The sequence below is a fragment of the Phragmites australis genome, chromosome 7 (assembly GCF_958298935.1).
Source record: "Phragmites australis chromosome 7, lpPhrAust1.1, whole genome shotgun sequence".
NCBI lineage: Eukaryota > Viridiplantae > Streptophyta > Magnoliopsida > Poales > Poaceae > Phragmites > Phragmites australis.
Genome location: NC_084927.1, coordinates 23,311,905 through 23,329,767, shown reverse-complemented (window position 1 = coordinate 23,329,767; position 17,863 = coordinate 23,311,905). Strand labels below are relative to the sequence as shown.

At 48.7% G+C, this 17,863-nt stretch overlaps 1 pseudogene; it reads left to right on the top strand.

The window, feature by feature from the left end:
* Positions 1-6,597: 6,597 nt before the first annotated feature.
* On the top strand, positions 6,598-15,672 carry LOC133925488 (MDIS1-interacting receptor like kinase 2-like; annotated as a pseudogene).
* The last annotated feature ends 2,191 nt before the right edge of the window (positions 15,673-17,863 follow it).

Here is a 17,863-nt window from a genome sequence, read left to right as displayed (position 1 = left end):
GGTGGAGAGAGAGATGTGCTCCGATCGCCTAAGAGATTCTAAGGGCTCAGGAGCGTGAAGGAAGCAAGGGCTGGATCGCGAGAAGGCGTAAAGAGGAGGGCAGATCGCTCCCCTCCCCCTTTTATACCTCAGAGAATTCAAACGTCTCCTACCACGGCACACTCGGCGGGACGGTTTCCTCGATTGACGCAACTACCAGGCGAATCTCCCACAGGTCGTGCGATATCAGCGGTTGCCAGGAGCATTTTCCTCAATCCGCGCGTGCCGCCCGTCCCGTTGTCATGCCCTTCGGGAGTTGTGTGGACGCGCGTCCATTCGTCTCCCCGTTGGGCCGTACCAAAGGCCCGAATCGAAGGGGCCACCTTCTGAAAGCTTGCCACATGGCGTCCACGCCGGCCTCGACCTCGTTCGCGACGAAGGGCCCATCCGCAGTCTCCGGGCCATCGCCTGCCAATGGGCCTGGGGGCTACTGTCGGTGTATCTGGAACCGGGGATCCCTGAATCCTCAGGCCAGGCCAGCCATCCGCCACATGGCGCCATCCCGCGAGGTCTCTCCTGAAGGATGAGAAAAGCTTAAGTCCTGGGAGAAGGTGCTCGGGGCCACAATCAGTAGTCCCCGGGCACCCCAGTTCCCCGATGATCCACAGAGTCTAAGTACCGGGAAGAAAGTGCTCGGGGAGGTGCCCGGTCACCCCTGAGCACCCTAGTCCCCCGATGATCAAAAGAGCTGAGTTCCGGGAGAGAGTGCTCGGGGCTGCGAGCGGCGGCCCCCGAGCACTCGGTTCCCCGAGTATCCGTACAAAGAGTGCTCGGGAGAGAGTGCTCGGGGCTGCGCGTAGCCACCCCCGAGCACTCGGTTCCCCGAAAGTCCATGCAAGAGTGCTCGGGAGAGAGTGCTCTGGGAGATGGACAGTACCCCCGAGTACCCGGTACCCCGAAGACAAGGATAGGCATTCTCGGGAGAGAGTGCTCGGGGAGGTGACAGTACCCCCGAGCACTCGGTGCCCCGACGACCCAGAAAGGCCCCCGAGGGGCCCACCGATGAGGTGTCCACCAGTCAGAGGTCCGAGGCCGCATTTAATAAGCGTGTGTGGCCTGACACCTCCAACTGCTCCCGCCGCAGCGTCAGTTCCTGCCATGTTTTGGCAGAGAGGCGTGGGGTTATTAATTGCACGGGTCCCGTCCCGTGTAATCCGGTTTGTCTTGGGATAACATCGCGAGGATCAAGGCGTTTCGTCTGCCGCCCTGCTGTGGCAGAGGAACAAGACAGGGTGGGCACGCCGGGTTGCTCTGCGGCTGCCCGGTGGGCCCTCTCCACGACGCCCGTTGCCAGGGCGTTTATGGCAACAAGTGACCGGGCGTGCGGCGCTTTTTCCACCCCCGGTCACTTCACCCAGAAGAAATGATGACACCTTTCCCAGTCATGGCGTCTTGGAACTTGTGCCCCCTTCTTCCCGTTCGGGGCATGCCTCGGCCGGCGGGTACCTAAAATAGCCGGCAACACAGAAGCAAGCATGAATCTCTCTGGACTCACTCACGAAGAAGACCAACCCCACAACGAACCAAGCCAACGGAGAGAGACACTGTGAGCAAGGTTGAGCACAGTTCCAGCCGAAGAACAAGGAGCCTCAAGCTCTTAGTTAGGCCACAATTCTTGTAACCAGCAACATCCTTGAGGAACTTCCTCAGGACAGTTATTGCATCCATACAGGAGTAGGGTATTACGCCCCCGTGCGGCCCGAACCTGTCTAAATTCCGGTGCATTTACTTCTTCTTGCACTAGGCCAACACCCCCACCACCGGCCGTTGCATTCATTCCCATTTATTTCTCCAACGAACTTATTCAGGATCATCCCCCCAGCCGAATCTCTAAAAAGGGGTCTCTCGGGATCCCTGCGACAGGAGTTAATCCTCCGACAGCAGCGAAGGCTGTACCAGAGGGGGAAACCAGAATAGTGCCGTTACATCAAGAAAAACCAGATAAAAAAATCACCATAGGGGCGGAGGCCCCAGAGGAGGACCAGCAACAACTCATAATGTTTCTTCGCAGCAATGAGGATGTCTTCGCTTGGTCTCCAAAAGACCTACAAGGAGTTAGTAGTGAAATCATTCAACACAGCTTAAATGTAGATCCCAGTGCAAAGCCAAGGAAGCAAAAGCTTAGAAAAGCTTCGAGTGAAAGGGAAGAAGCAGCTAAGGCTGAGGTAAAAAAAGCTGCTCGATGCCAGAGTGATACGTGAAGTGTTGCAATCAGAGTGGCTAGCCAACCCAGTATTGGTCAAGAAAAGCAACGGCAAGTGGAGAATGTGTGTCGACTTCACAGACTTGAACATGGCTTGTCTGAAAGATGATTTCCCATTACCTAGAATCGATCAGCTGGTGGATTCCGTGGCTGGTTGCGAGATGTTAAGTTTCCTAGATGCATACTCGGGGTACCACCAGGTCTGGATGGCAAAGGAAGATGAGGAGAAGACAAGTTTCAGAACCTCCTTCGGCATATACTGCTTTGTGAGGATGCCCTTCGGCCTCTGAAATGTTGGCGCAACCTTCACTAGGTTGGTGCAGACAGTGCTAGGCTCACAGATAGGGTGAAATGTCCTAGCATACGTCGACGACATAGTGGTCAAGAGTGCCAGAAGAAGCCAGCATCTCGAAGATCTGTGTGAAACCTTCGGAAGCTTGCGAAGGGCGGGGCTAAGATTGAATCCAAAAAAATGCGCCTTCGGAGTGCAGTCCGGAAGGGTATTAGCATTCTTGGTGTCGAAGAGAGGCATCGAAGTGGAACCCCACAAGATACAAGCGATAATAGACATGAAACCTCTACAAAACAAAAAGCAAGCACAACGCCTGGCAGGAAGGTTGGCGGTAGTAAACAGGTTCATTGCAAAGTCTGCAGAACGAAGTCTACCTTTCTTCAAAACATTGAAAAGCTCCGAGTCCCTCCCTCCGCACCTCGAAGTTAAGGAGCCTCGGTTGCATCGAGTCAAGACCTCGAAGGCCATAGGCCTCGGTCCATTCCCTCCGCTCCTTGAAGGTAACGAGCCTCGGTTGTGTCAAGTCAAGACCTCGAAGGCCATAGACCTCGATCCAAAACCACTATCCCTTGAAGGCAACGAGCTTCGGTCGTGTCGAATCAAGACCTAGAAGGCCATAGGCCTGGGTCTAATCCCTCCACACCTCGAAGGCAACGAGCCTCGTTCGTGTCGAGTCAAGACCTCGAAGGCAGTAGGCCTCGGTCCAAACCCTCTGCACCTCGAAGGCAATAAGACTCGGTCGCATCGAGTCAAGACCTCAAAGGCCCTAGGCCTCGGTCCAATTCCTCCGCACCTCAAAGGCAACGAGCCTCTGTCGCGTCAAGTCAAGACCTCGAAGGCCAAAGGCCTAGGTCCAAACCCTCTACTCCTCGAATGCAATGAGCCTCGGTCGTGTTGAGTCAAGACCTTGAGGGCCAAAGGATTTGGTCTAATCCCTCTGCACCTCAAAGGGAACGAGCCTTAGTCGTGTTGAGTCAAGACCTCGAAGGCCATAGGCCTCGGTCTATTCCCTCCGCACCTCGAAGGCAATGAGCCTCAGTCGCATCGAGTCAAGACCTCGAAGGCCCTAGGCCTCGGTCCAAACCCACCACGTCTCGAAGGCAATGTGCTTCAGTCGCGTCGAGTCCGAACCAGGAAGGCCGTAGGGACATTCTACACTGTGATGCTGTGGAAGGACCCTTCCACCTTGCGGATGGCTTTGAGGTACTTTACCAGGTCTGGGTGCCGGACCTAGAAGCTTTTGACGATGTGGCTGGCGATGACCTGCAAGTCCGTCTTGACAACGAGTCGCAGAGCCCCTAAGGCGCGAGCTTTACGGAGCCCCAGGAGAATGGTTTCGTACTCCGCTTTGTTGTTGGTTGTTATCAATTGTAGATGGGCGGTGAATGTAGTTTGTTGTCCCACCAGGGAGATGATGACTGCCCCGGCCCCCACGCCGGGGACCCCCAAGCGCCTTCGGTGTATATTGCCCACATGTTCTCTGGGGTGGTGTTGGGAGGTCGGTAGCAAAGGGGGTCCATTCGGTGAGGAAATTCGCCAGGATTTGTGATTTCATGGCCGATCATGCCACAAACTTGAACGTGAAGGGGGCAAGCTCTACATCCCACTTGCCAATGTGACCCGTTGCTTCTCGGTTGCGGAACATGTCCCCTAGTGGATAGGAGGTGGGCACAATGATGTCACGGGCGAGGAAGTATTGCCAAAGCTTGCGCGAGGCCATCACCAATGCGTATGCCATCTTCTCGAGCTCGGTGTAGTATATTTTTTCTCTTGGCAAGGCCTCTGAGATGTAGTTGACAGCCTTCTACATGAAGCGACCATCCTTATCCTCCTCCTGTACAAGTACAATGCTCATCACGGAGCCAGAGGTGGAGAGGTATAACAGCAACCCCTCACCCAGGTAGGGGATAGCGAGGGTCTTCAGGTTAGTGAGGTGAGCCTTGACGGCGTCAAAGGCCTGCTGGCACTCCAGGGTCCATCTGAAGGGCTCGGAGCACCTTAGCGCCTTGAAGAACGGGAGGTTGTGCTCAGCAGACTTCGCTAGGAATTGGTTGAGGGCAGCGAGATGGCTAGCCAAGCGTTTCCCTTTGGCATCGGTGGGGGGTGCCATTTTCGTGATGGCGCGGATCTTGTCTGGGTTCGCTTCAATGCCTCACTTGGAGACGAGGTAGTCTAGCAGCTTGCCGGCTTTTGCGCCGAAGATGAACTTCTCCGGGTTGAGGCACATGCCCCCAGCCTGGATGCTGTCGAAGGTCTCCTGAAGGTTTGCCACGTGGCTGGCCTCGAGTTTACTTTTGATGACAATGTCATCAACATAGGCCTCGATGTTGCAACCCAGTTGGTGCTCAAGGATTTTTGCGCACTAGGCGCAAGAAGGTGGCTCAGGCATTCCGAAGGCTGAAGGGCATCCAGATGTAACAGTATACTCTGAAAGAGGTGATGAAACTCGTCTTGTCCTCATCCTATGTGGCCATCCAGACTTGGTGGTACCCGGAGTAGGTGTCGAGGAAGCTCAGCAACTCGCAGTCAGCAGTGGAGTCAACCAGCTGGTCAATGTGGGGGAGGGGCATGGATCCTTAGGGCAGGCTTTGTTGAGCACCATGAAGTCGATGCACACGCACCACTTCCCCTTAGGATTCTTAACGAGGACGGGGTTTGAGAGCCATTCGGAGTGGATGACTTCGCGGATGACCCCGGCTTGGAGCAGCTTCTAGACTTCTTCTTTGGCGGCCTCTGCTCGCTCGGTGAATAGCTTGTGGAGCCCCTGGCGTACGGGCTTGGCTTTTAGGTTGACGCAGAGGGCATGCTCGATGATACAACGGTCCACCCCTTGGAGGTACTGCGGTGACTAGGCAAAGATGTCCACGTTCACCCGCAGGATGGCTAAGAGCTGGGCCTTCATCTCCAGGGGGAGGTCAATCCTGATTTGGAAGGTTCAATCGGGGAGATCTTTGCTCGCGGGGACGCGCTTGACATCGCCATCTGGCCATGGCTTTGGGGCCTCCTTATGTGCGTGGCTTGTTGGGGAGGCAAGATGGTTGAGGAAGTAAAATTACATATTTTTTGTGCGTGGCCATAACTGCGTATTTTTTGGGGGGTGGGGGTGGGTTTGCTATGATAGGCTTATAAAATTAAGGGTATAATGGGACTGAGAAAGTAAAATGCATGTTCAGAAAAGAAGTGAGATAACCTTAAGACACTGCTAGTATTGGTACGAAGATGCATGCCATGTTTAGGGTCAGGGGCGGATCTAGCCCTGTTTATCAGAGTCCACCAACCCCAATAGAGCAAACAAGAATGACCATCTGCTACGTTCACTGTTGGGTTCATACGTGCGTAAAACTTGAGTTAGTATACAGTCCTAATATTTTGATGTAACAATAAATATTAGTGCTCTTATCATCCTTACATAGGTACCAAGTGGACCACGGATTATAACTTAAGAGGTAAAAAAAAAATGATACCTCCGGTGCCAAATTTTTGTGCCTCAAATACTAAAGTTATAACTTTGGTGTCCTTTTGGTAAATGTCAGGACCTTATTATTTTGCACATGGGAAGGAATAAAAAGGAAAAATGTATTGTAACAATCTACAATAGAAGCACCAACATCGCTTTCATTACAAGAGTACTAACTTCTAAATAATTTTTTACACAGCTCAGTTTTTTCCTCCTTTATAATTTTACGACATTTTTTGCGAAAAGGGCTGGATTATATTAAAAACACAGTACATCCCCATTTGCAACCAGGACCCTGAAACAGAAAGAAAATACAAGGAGGTACACCAAGGTCTCTATGTCATCTTCTTAACGTCCGGCTCCCGACGCTCGTCGCAGCACCACGAAGCAGGCGCCCGCCGACCACCGGAGCCAGAGTCTAGTCCAAACAGCCATCTCCAGTGCGAGGTCCAATCCTTTTTTTGCCGCAACACCCAGCATCCCGAGTCCCCTCGGAATGCATCTGACTCGTAGAACGATCATCGGCAACCACCACACCGGATTTGGCTGAGGAAGTAAAGATCTGTGACGGCCATCCATCAACCCAACCAGACCAGCCGTCCAGAAATGAAGGCTGCTGCCGCTGGTGAAGCCATCGGCCCAGAAGCACATCCCACAAACGGGGAAAAGCAGGATCTCCATCCCTTTCGCAAAGAAATAGAGCAGAATGAACCTCCCTCATCCATCGCTGGAGAAGACGTCGTCACCGCCGCCATCGCCGGAGAAGCCCAGGAAGAACAAACCGCACAGGTCCTCCTCTCCGTAGATGAGGTCGAAGAAGACCGCAGGGACCAAAATCCTCTGAAGAATCCCTCCGCCTGTAACTGGCCATACATCATCGGCATCACCAAAAGCGCCACCGAGACGACCTTCGCCGGGGAAGAGGCAGAGGAAGGCAAAAGCCCACAGCAACCTCCTAACCATGGGCAAACCTAGCTTCTAACTACCTAGATCTAACAAAGTAGCAGTAGATATATACAGCAAGCAACAGATCCTGCTTCCCCTCCCTCTCCGGCGCCGGAGAGGCCGCTGGAGAGGAGGGGAAGCAACAGAATCGGCGCCGCCGATTAGATCGCCTTTTTCGCCTGCTCTCTACTGTAGCAGGGGAAGAGTCGAGAGGGGAAGAGACGGGTCAACTAGTAGCGCTTTATAATTTTAAGACTTGATTAAAATGGGCAAAAATTCGTGGTGCAACGTGCAGGCTTCTTAATGCCTCGGTCAAGTATTTGATTGCTTTTAGCGTTTCTCATTGTTGCGACTACACAGTGTTCTGATCAGATTACAACCTTCTTCGATTGACCGGGACAACTGCAGTGTTCTGAGAGGCGACACATACATATATATATATATATATATACATATATATATGTATATATATATATATATATATACACACCCCTATCCAGGCAAGCAGTTCACAACAGGCACCACACCATATCCTAACCTCAGAAACAAAGAAAACAATGGCGACGCTCCACACAAAGTTGCAACCCACACTACACTACCGGATTTTGAGACTTTGCCGTGTGCTCAGGGCACACGGCAAAGCCCTAAAAACACTCGGCAAAGTGTTTGCCGAGTGTAACACTTGGCATAACACTGTCGGCATACACAGTACCGGCAAACAGCTGTTTGCCGAGTGTTTTATATCACGCACTCGGCAAACATATTTGCCGAGAGTCAAATACGACACTCGGCCAAAAAAGCAACCTAACGGCGCCAGGGCCTTAACGTCCTCTTTGCCGAGTGTCTAAGGTATACACTCGGCAAACTCGAGGACACGTGGCGCTCGCACATCGTCCCTTTTTTGGGCAGTTTGCCGACTTTGCCGAGTGTCCGTGCAATACACTCGGCAAATCACGGCACGTTTGCCGAGTGTATTGGAGGGTACTCGGCAAAGTGAGCACAGAATAGCGCCCAGATAGCACTCTTTGCCGAGTGTATACACTCGGCAAACTGGCATCCAAAATGCCAGATTGAACAGCCTTGCGACACGTGTCACGTTTGCCGAGTGTTACACTCGGCATAGCCTTGTTTACCGAGTGTTACACTCGGCAAACTGTTATATACCAAATTGCCAATTGATCCATACCAGATTCAAAACTGTCGCTGCAATTCAAAACAATTTATATATATTTCACAGATTACCACCTTCACATAAACATCGCATATTACACAAACATCACATAAACCGTCGCATAAACATCACATATGCCACAAACATCACATAAACCGTCGCATAAACATCGCAAGTGACACAAACATCACAAATTGTCGTGACAAGATAGCAAAATATAGTCCAAACAAAAAAAAATGTTGCAGGCCGCAACGGACTCCACACTTGATTACCACCTTAACCTGCATCAATCAAGGAGCAGAAACACTAAGTAAGAAGTATGCATTTGAAAGTAAACAGAAATGCTAAGTATGGATATGGGGTTACAAAAGTAAGTTTTCAAAGTGAGGAGAATAAACCAAAGTGAGGTGGAGTACCAAAGTGCGAACCTCCAGCTCCAGGCGTATTCGATCCCTCTGATGGATACTGCACAAAGGAGGAGATAGTTAGCACAACACTCTATGGTTGTAGGAATGGCAATAATGGTGATTACAAGGTTATTCGCAAAGTAGCTAAATTCACTCCCCTCTTCAGATTCGCTGCATACCCATCAGGGAACATCAAGGTTTGGAACCACTCAAGTACTTCCCTCCTTTGGGCCCTTGTAAGAACGAAATTGGCCTTTGGCTTCGTCCACGATTTCCCGCCTCTGGGAGGGGCCATGTCTAGCTTTGGTCTATTGCATAATCTCGTTTGATCGACTCTAGCCTTAACGTTATCCTTCGTCTTCTCAGGAATGTCCATGATTGTGCCAAAAATGGCCTCAGCGACATTCTTTTCAGTGTGCATTACATCAATGTTATGTGGAAGAAGGAGATCATCGAAGTAGGGGAGATTCCACAAGCATGGCTTGTGAGTCCAGGCATGTTGCTCACCATATCCCAGAAATCCATCTCCTTGGGCATTGGCCTCGAGAGCGTCTAACTGAGCACGAACCGCGGCACCGGTCATCTTAGGTGGTGCTGAGCCTTCGACAACTACATCTTTCGTAAAGTTCTGCACGTCTTGTCTGAATGGATGGTCAAGAGGAAGGAATTGTCGATGCTTGTCGAAGGAAGAATATTTGCCACCCTTTGTCAACCAAATGAACATCAGAGCCACCCTGCATACTGGGCATGGGAACTTCCCATGCACACACCAGCCACAGAATATCCCATACGCCAGTAGGTCATGCAGGGAGTACTGGTACCAAACATTCATTTTGAAGTTTGTCTTTGTAGCTCGGTCGTATGTCCAGACCCCATCCTCCCAAGCACGGACCAAATCATCCATCAGCGGCTCCATGTACACACTCATATTCTTCCCCGGGTATTCAGGCCCCGGAATTATCAGCGACAGGAATATGTTCTGTCGTTGAAAGATGACGCCGGGGGGGAGATTGAGGGGAATAACAAACATGGGCCAACAGCTGTATGAGGCACAAGTCATACCATATGGATTGAACCCATCAGTTGCGAGCGCAATTCGTACATTACGAGCCTCTAGAGCTTTTTCACGATGAATCAGATCGAACCTCTTCCATGCTTCACCATCCGATGGATGTACCAGCTTGTCAGGATTGTATCGACGCCCATCTTTGTGCCATGTCATCTGTTTAGCAGATTCCACAGTCATATACAGCCGTTGGATTCTCGATACGAATGGAAGATACCGAAGGATCTTCACGGGGATTGCGAGCTGCCTCTTCTGACCATCACCAGAGTCTACCTCAAGATACCTAGAGGAATTGCACTTCACACAGTACTTTGCGTCCGCGTGTTCTTTCCTAAATAAGATGCATCCCTTTGGACAAGCATGTATCTGCTCATATGGCATCTTAAGTGCACGGAGGACTTTCTTCGACTCGTACATGCTCTTTGGCAGAATGTGACCTTCCGGGAGAAGGCTACCAACAACTGTCAGCATTGCATCGAAGGTTTCTAGGCTGCAGCTAAACTGGGACTTGATAGCCATTAGGCGTCCGATGGCATCCAGTTGAGAAACCTTGGAATGCCCGTGAAGGGGTTGCTGCGCCGTAGACAACATATCATAAAAGTCCTTTGCGGTTGACTCCGGCACTTCCTCCATATGTGCTTCATTAAAATGTGCTTCATGAAAGTCATCTAGCATGTCTCCGACCCCGACATCATAGTCGTTGGTGCGTTGACGCACCACCTCCTCTCTGGCACGTTCGGACTCACCATGGTAGGTCCACCGGGTATAGTGTGGCATAAACCCATTCTTACAAAGGTGTTGACCCATGACCTCCTTTGTTTGTTGACGCGCGTTTGCACAAATACTGCAGGGGCACCAAGTTCCACGAGGTCCCTTAGGCCTAGCAAATGCTAATTCCAAGAATACATCGGTCTTCTGGATCCATTCATCGGTCAAAAAACCCTGACTAGAGCGGCCAGTGTACATCCACTCACGATCATCCATCCTCTAACATATTGGGAAACATACACATATAATATTTTTTATTCAGCAAGTAATATAAAAATCAATTTCATCTACCTATACAATTAATTATTTCCATCAAATATTTGTGTTTTACCATAAGAGGGAATTGGCATGCATCAAACTATCTAATAGGTAAAGATAGGTCCTAATCCCACCCGACGATGTGTAGATTGGGCCGTTTCCATGCTCTACTCCGATCTGAGACAGAATTTCGGCAGCACCTCCCCGCTGTTCTCCAAATACACGTCTCGGCAACAAGCCAAGACAATGTATATCCGGAGAACAACGGGGAGACGCTACCGAAACTCTGTCTCGGATCGGAGTAGAACATTCAAACGAACCCAATCTACACATCCTCGGGCTGTCCAAAAAATATGAACAATTCGAAACAGTCACGGTTATAGATATGCAAAGACTTGCATATTTATAACCATAACTCTTTCAAACGGGAGACGCATAGGTTACGCAACATGCACATCCTAAACCCTAAATTAGACAAAATTCAAAATTTCATAACCCATTCCCCGGATAGTATTGCCACGAGGACTCCATATGATCTACTTCATGTGCTACCAGCAACACATGCCCACAATGACATGAGTCACATATGAAGTCCTCATGGCAATACTGTCCGGAGGAGGGGGTAAAAGGAGGGAGGAGCACATGGCTTCAACGGCGCATGGCGTGTGGCGGTACCTTGTACCCCGGGCGTCGGAGGGGGGCAGCGCGGGGCGGCGCGGGGCAGCGCGGGGCAGCAGCAGAGCGGGGCGGCGCTGGCCGGCGCGGGGCGGCGCTGGCCGGCGCGAGGTGGAGCGGTCCGACGCTGAGCGGCGTCGGAGGGGGGCGGCGCGGGCGGGGCGGCGCGGGCGGGGCGGCGTCGGGCGGCGGCGCGAGGAGGGGCGGCAGCGGAGGAGGGGGAGGTGGGAGGAGGGGGAGGGCGGCGTTGGTGGCAGCGGCGGATGGGGGCGCGGGAGGCGGCTGCGGCGGCCGGGGAGAAGGCAAAGGATATTCTGAGATCTGTCCCCGCGCGCGGCCGGGGTGGGGAAACCCTATATTCAGTAAATTGTCGAGTGTCGTCTTTTGCCGAGTTTCAAATCTAGAACACTCGGCAAAGCCCAGGTTTGCTGAGTGCCAAATCACGGACACTCGGCAAATCACTTGTTTGCCGAGTGTGAACGCAAGAACACTCGGCAAACACCTGATTTTTTTTTTGGCTACAAATGCACTTAATGAATTAAAAATAGCAAACGGACCCACAAAAATACCAGATTTTAACATCGAATATGCTATGTTGTATGTTGAGTGTAGAAAAAGTTTCAAGGTCAAACGACGATTCAACCGTCACTTCGGCTTCAAACCTGATCCGTTCCCTCTCGAAACCACAATTCTTCCTCGGAGATGCTTCGGTTTCTAAGCATCGTACGTGATAACTTTTGTGAAACCCTCTCAAATTTTTATCACAGCCTCTACATATCATATCATGACACTATGGCAAGTCTCATGTTTTTCAGACTTCGTTTGTTTTTTTTAGAATTAGAAAACCAATAAACTACATGTTGGTGGTCAAGTGTTGCCGCCCAGATGTTTCAAATTTCTTTTCATTTCTTGGGTAAGGCCTAAAAATAGACTCAACAACATGAATATGATTTTTCTACCCATTTTTGTTCATTATTTCATGTACTTGCAGATCAAATTTGACTTATATCCATTAAAAGCCAAGAAATGCACTTAATGAATTAAAAATAGCAAACAGACACAGAAAAATACCAAAGTTTAACATGCAATATGCTATGTTGTATGTTGAGTGTAGAAAAAGTTTCAAGGTCAAACGATGATTTAACCGTCACTTTGGCTTCAAACCTGATCCGTTCCCTCTCGAAACCACGATTCTTTTTCGGAGATGCTTCGGTTTCTAAGCATCGTACGTGACAGCTTTTGCGAAACCTTCTCAAATTTTTACCACAGCCTCTACGTATCATATCATGACACCATGGCAAGTCTCATGTTTTTTTTGTTGCTTTTTTGTTCCACCACTTCTCACTATGCTACCAGCTACCTTCTCTGATGCACTTAACGATGAACCAAGCAAAATCCATAGATCAGAAGGGCAGCTTGGTGTGTCAAGCTGATCTGCTTTTGCTTCTTCCACTTGGCAAGTATTGAAAATTCCTTCTTTGTCTGAATGACAGCTGGAATGATAGTATATAGCAGAGAAATTCCTTTTTTAAGGCAAGAAAGAAGAATTGTCATTCTCTTTTGTTTGTGAGCTCAGCTCATCACACGGTAGCATCTTTGACACATGTTCAGAGCACAACTGATTCCAAGGGCCGCTCCCAGAAGTCCACATCTGCTGCATCTTAATCTTGAAGCACGACTGAATTCTAACTCCAAGTTCATAACAATATCATCCTTAAACCATACTGCAGTAGTACCGGAATTGATGTGTGACGGCCCTTGGTTGGTTGTTATTACGAGAAAGAAAAGAGAACAAAAGGAAACCAAAAAGAAAATAAAGAAAAAAAAAAGTTTGCCGAGTGTTTAATATAAGGCACTCGGCAAACATAAATGTAGACTACACTCGGCAAAGGGGTGACTCGCCGTCAACCGCCGAACGGAGGGACACGTGGCGCGTTGTTTGCCAAGTGCCCGATTTCGCCGAGTGTTTTTTTTCTCTTTTGCCGAGTGTTTTTTGAGGTATTTACCGAGTGCCTAATTGTTTGCCGAGTGCTTTTGTCGGGCACTCGGCGTAGGTGGTTGTTTACCGAGTGCCCGATATAATACACTCGGTATACACGTAGGCACTCGGCATACACATCGATTCCGGTAGTGCTAGCACTAATTCTCTTCTTGCTCCATCTGTGCCTTCTCGTTCTGCACACGGATACAGCGGAGCATCATGGCAGCCTGTCTCTACTGTCCCAGCAAGGGGCCCTCCTCCAGTGGAAGTCCACCCTGCGAAGCTCCTCGCAGGCACTGGACTCATGGCAGCCGGGTTCCAGCCCATGCAGAACTGGACGGGCATCGCGTGCAGCGTCGTCCACCGTGGCCACAGCGCACCCCTGGTGGTGACCAACATCTCCTTGCCGAATGCCGGCATCTATGGATGCCTTGGTGAGCTCAACTTCTCTGCGCTCCCGTTCCTCCAATACATCAACCTCAGCTACAACAGCCTTGATGGAGAAATCCCACTGGCCATCGCCTCCCTAACTGCACTCTCCTACCGCGATCTCACTAGCAACTCGCTCCATGGACAGATACTAACGGAGATTGGTAATATGCGATGCCTTAGGCTGTTGTGGCTCTCTCTATCAACGACTTCACAGGCTGTATCCCTGCATCCCTTGGAAACCTAACTATGTTGTCTGACCTTGGCATCGGCCAAAACATGCTCACCAGGACGATCCCGGAGGAGCTTGGGAAGCTCACCGACCTAAATGGTTTGGAGCTAAGTAGCACCTTGTTGAGCGGCCATATACCAGAAAGCTTTGGCAACTTGACCAAACTACGCCTCCTGCACCTTTATGATAACCAGCTATCAGGGCCCATACCATCCTCTCTAGGCAACTTCATCAACCTTCTTGATCTTGAGCTCACTGGAAATTACTTGAGTGGTGGAATTCCAATCCCTCTAGCAAATCTCACTAAGCTTGACCTACTTTATCTCTCTGGCAATCAGTTCACAGGTTCAATTCCCCAAGAGATAGGGTTGCTGGCCAGTCTAAGCCAGTTATCTTTATATAAAAACCAGCTAAGAGGCCCCATTCCACCTAGCTTGGGGAACGTTACCAGGCTAAACTACGTTAATCTCTGGGATAACCAATTTGTGGGCTCCATCCCAACTCAGATTGGCAATTTGGTGGATGGCAATTTGGTGGATCTCCATTACATGTATTTATGCCAAAACCTTATTTCAGGCTTAGTTCCTGCAACTCTCGCAAACCTCACGAGCATGCATGAGGGAGCTATTTCTCTTCTATAACATGCTGTCAGGTTCTCTGCCTCGAGAATTTTGTAATCTTACACAGTTAGTTGCGCTCAATCTGAGCAACAACTCTCTCTCTGGGGAATTGCCCTCTGATGTCTGCAAAGGGGGCAATCTCCAAGAGTTCATTGTTGATTCAAACATGTTCACTGGCCCTATTCCTAGAGGCCTAAAAAAATGCAGGAGCTTGCAGATACTTGATCTATCTTCTAACCAGATAACAGGAGACATATCAAGTTTTAGGCCGTACCCACGTCTTGTTGAAGTAAGCTTAAGGAGAAACAACCTTCATGGGCATTTGTCGAAAACCTGGGGTTCAAGCATTAACTTAACCGTCTTAGTTGTGGCAGAAAACATGTTGACTGGAAGCTTGCCACCCCAGCTATCAAATCTAGTAAAGTTGGAGGTACTTGTACTCCACACCAACAAACAAGAAGGCAAGATACCACCAGAATTAGGCAATCTAGCCAACCTGTACAAGCTCAATTTATCACGGAACCAATTTTCAGGACATATACCACCTGAACTTGGTCGAATGAGCAATCTACAGTATCTAGATATATCTATGAACAAGTTGAGTGGATCGATACCACAAGGGCTTGGAAGTTGCACTGAGCTACAATCATTGCTTATCAACCACAATAGCTTGAGTGGAGAATTGCCAATGAGCTTGGGTAATCTGGGGAACCTGCAGCTTGTGTTGGATGTGAGCAACAACAAACTCACAGGTGGGCTACCCATGCAACTCGGGAACTTGGCAAAGTTGGAGGTTTTGAACCTCTCCCATAACCAATTCAATGGGAGCATTCCGTCTTCCTTTGCCAGCATGGTTAGTTTGTCAACACTTGATGTTTCATACAACAACTTGGAAGGGCCTCTTCCAATAGGGCAACTATTTCATAATGCCTCGATAGGATGGTTCCTCCACAACAATGGTCTTTGTGGCAATCTCTCAGGCCTTCCAACATGCTCTTCAGCTCCGAAGTTGGAGCATCACAACAGAAGAATTCACAGCTTGGTGTTAGCTTTCATACACATCAGTGGGGACAACGAAATGCGATGTCTACAGCTTCGGTGTGGTTGTGCTAGAGATTGTGATGGGTAGATACCCTAGGGAGCTGCAATCCCCTGCTTCCCTACACGGACAGCATTATAAGCTTGCAATGGAAATTTTAGACCAGCGACCGTCATCGCCAACAATGGAGGAGAGGGAAAAAATTGCTCTTCTTGTCAAAGTGGCATTTGCTTGCCTGCAAACTTCTCCTCAATCAAGACCAGAAATGCAAGAAGTCTATCAGAAACTGACTTGCCACCATCCTCCTTATGCTGTTGCCCCATCTTCTCATGTCCCTACACTAGAAGAAATAACAGATAGAAGTGTAAGGTCCACTGAGTTGTCCCAAGGACTAGTAGTATCAGGTTTGATAAACTGAGAGTTGTATTAGCCGCAATTTATAGCCTTACTACTTCAATTTTATTAAATAAAGCCCAACAAAGCATTGTGCGGCCACCATGATGCATCAGAGCAAGATCATGATAAATATCATTACGGATTTTGTTCCACCTTTCCACCATCACATTTTCTTTCTGTCATGCTAATTTTTTTTCGTTGTGTATCTTCCACTGGAGAAAGTGTAATGACATCCTCCCTCCATCTGCAAATGTAAGGTGTGCACGCTTTTCGAAATTCAAAATTTGTATCGTTTGACCAATAATTACTCCATATAGGCTAATTACATAGGATTTTACTGATATAAAATCTGTAACACTAGGATTGTATTTTAATGTACATTCCTATGGTTGTGATTTTGTAACCAGTAACAATATATTAATGAAAATTTTATAGTCAACGTTCAACTTTAAAGACCGTGCCAACACAAAATATGCCTTTGTGGACCGTGGGAATATTTGCTATTCAAATGGCTTGTCGTCTCTCATACCTACCATCGAACTAACACCGTTCACAAGGGTTCTTTACAATAACAAAGGCATGAATACCACTGATGGTTGAGAACAAACTATTGTACAAATAATGGATTCACAAGAAAATTGCAACAAATGCATGTATGAGTAAAGGTAATATCATCAAGATATCCTGTGATCAAAAAGTCACAACAAAGCGCTAACTTGAGTACAAGACTATGCTTTTGGCCTAGCCAATTCATCATACCTCAAATATGGAACTGTAGATCGTTTCACTCTAATATAACAATCAGAGAGGGGGGGGGGTGGGTGAATGTTGCGGAAGCTAACAAAACCTCGATTTTTGTCGCGTGACAGACTGCTAACACGTTAGTAAAAATAATGTAGATCCTAGTCCGGAACTCCGATTGACCTGAAATTAGGGCAGCCGAAAGTAGACTAAATTGCGAAACTTATCCAACAAGAATCACGTCAATCGGACTTCTAGATCAAGAGATATTAACTTTGTAAGCAGACTGCGTCAGAGGATGACAAGAATAGATTAAACCCTAATTTCGTGATTAAACAAAAAATACAAGGAATTAACCAATGAAAATTTTCAAATCACTAGCTTGATGCCCTACCAAGATTCTATATGGATCAAACCAAGTCTAAACGTTGAAACAAGAAAACAATCTAAAATCCAAAACCGGGCAAACAAGAAGGAAGAACAAAGTGGAGAACGAGATTACCGACGCATCAACTTACAAAGCTTGATATTTATTCGTAGATATGTTCACAAGATGTCTCTTACAAGCATCTTACAAGAATTCTCTCCAAATTCCCTAAAACCTTGTTCCCCTCTTCTCTTTTTCTCTCAAAGAAAAACCCCACATCGCAGCCCTCTAGTCGATCTCCTTTTTATTTGCTGCAACACGCAACAGCCAGGGAGCCTTTTTTATTCGGTCAAGCACCAAAAGGCAGGGGCCACATGCCTCCACGGCATGCCTGTACTACATGGCACATCACCATTGTTGGTGAAACAAAATAGCTTTCATCAACAAAGTACTGCTAGAGTCAATCCACAGAAATGATTTAAGTTTGGAGGAGAAGTAGAGAAGGATAGAACACCAAATGATCTGGACAATCTTGTCCTGCCTTTGGCTTGATGGCCAAATGTTAGTATTTATACTAATTTTTAGGGTGTAAATATACAAACGTGCCCACAAGAGGCTCGTAGAGATACAAGCTCTCTACTGTACAATAGGGTATAGGGATAGCCCCGTAATTCATCACCATGGTTAATGAGGCGGTTGTTCTAGTGGCCGGTCATCCATCCCGACGCCGCGCACCAGCGTGTCAGGCGGCCACCACTTGCACCAGCGTGTCAAGCG